The following is a 1595-nucleotide window of genomic DNA, read 5'->3' as shown; positions in this document are numbered from 1 at the left end:
TGTCGACTTCTTCCACCAACCTTCATGAATCGATCAATTCTACAGTTTTTTAAGCATTGCTACTCAAAGTCAATACATTTGCATAAATTTTGCCCCTAGGTAGTAAGTTTGGCCAAAGAATGCTGTCGACTCCTTCCACCAACCTTCATGAATCGATCAAATATACAGTTTTCTAAGAGTTGCCGCCCAAAGTCAATAAATTCGCATCATTTTCACCCGTAAGTAGTAAGTTTGGCCTAAGGATGCTGTCGACTCTTTCCACCAACCTTCATGAATCGATCAATTCTACAGTTTTTTAAGCGTTGCTACTCAAAGTCAATACATTTGCATAAATTTTACCCCTAGGTAGTAAGTTTGGCCTAAGAATGCTGTCGACTCTTTCCACCAACCTTCATGAGTCGATCAAATATACAGTTTTCTAAGAGTTGCCACCCAAAGTCAATACATTCGCATCATTTTCACCCGCAAATAGAAAGTTTGGCCTAAGAATGCTGTCGACTCCTTCCACCAACCTTCATGAATCGATCAAATATACAGTTTTCTAAGAGTTGCCACCCAAAGTCAATGCATTCGCATCATTTTCACCCGTAAGTAGTAAGTTTGGCCTAAGGATGCTGTCGACTTCTTCCACCAATCTTCATGATTCGATCAATTCTACAGTTTTTTTAGCGTTGCTACTCAAAGTCAATACATTTGCATAAATTTTGCCCCTAGGTAGTAAGTTTGGCCAAAGAATGCTGTCGACTCCTTCCACCAACCTTCATGAATCGATCAAATATACAGTTTTCTAAGAGTTGCCACCCAAAGTCAATGCATTCGCATCATTTTCACCCGTAAGTAGTAAGTTTGGCCTAAGAATGCTGTCGACTCTTTCCACCAACCTTCATGAATCGATCAATTCTACAGTTTTTTAAGCGTTGCTACTCAAAGTCAATACATTTGCATAAATTTTACCCCTAGGTAGTAAGTTTGGCCTAAGAATGCTGTCGACTCTTTCCACCAACCTTCATGAATCGATCAAATATACAGTTTTCTAAGAGTTGCCACCCAAAGTCAATACATTCGCATCATTTTCACCCGGAAGTAGAAAGTTTGGCCTAAGAATGCTGTCGACTCTTTCCACCAACCTTCATGAATCGATCAATTCTACAGTTTTTTAAGCGTTGCTACTCAAAGTCAATACATTTGCATAAATTTTACCCCTAGGTAGTAAGTTTGGCCTAAGAATGCTGTCGACTCTTTCCACCAACCTTCATGAATCGATCAAATATACAGTTTTCTAAGAGTTGCCACCCAAAGTCAATGCATTCGCATCATTTTCACCCGTAAGTAGTAAGTTTGGCCTAAGAATGCTGTCGACTCTTTCCACCAACCTTCATGAATCGATCAAATATACAGTTTTCTAAGCGTTGCTACTCTAAGTCAATAAATTCGCATCATTTTCAGCCGCAAGTAGTAAGTTTGGCCAAAGAATGCTGTCGACTCCTTCCACCAACCTTCATGAATCGATCAATTATACAGTTTTCTAAGCGTTGCTACTCAAAGTCAATTCATTCGCATAATTTTCACCCGTAAGTAGTAAGTTTGGCCTAAGG

The sequence above is a fragment of the Pectinophora gossypiella genome, chromosome 24 (genome assembly GCF_024362695.1).
Source record: "Pectinophora gossypiella chromosome 24, ilPecGoss1.1, whole genome shotgun sequence".
Lineage (NCBI taxonomy): Eukaryota > Metazoa > Arthropoda > Insecta > Lepidoptera > Gelechiidae > Pectinophora > Pectinophora gossypiella.
This window is presented reverse-complemented; position numbering follows the sequence as displayed.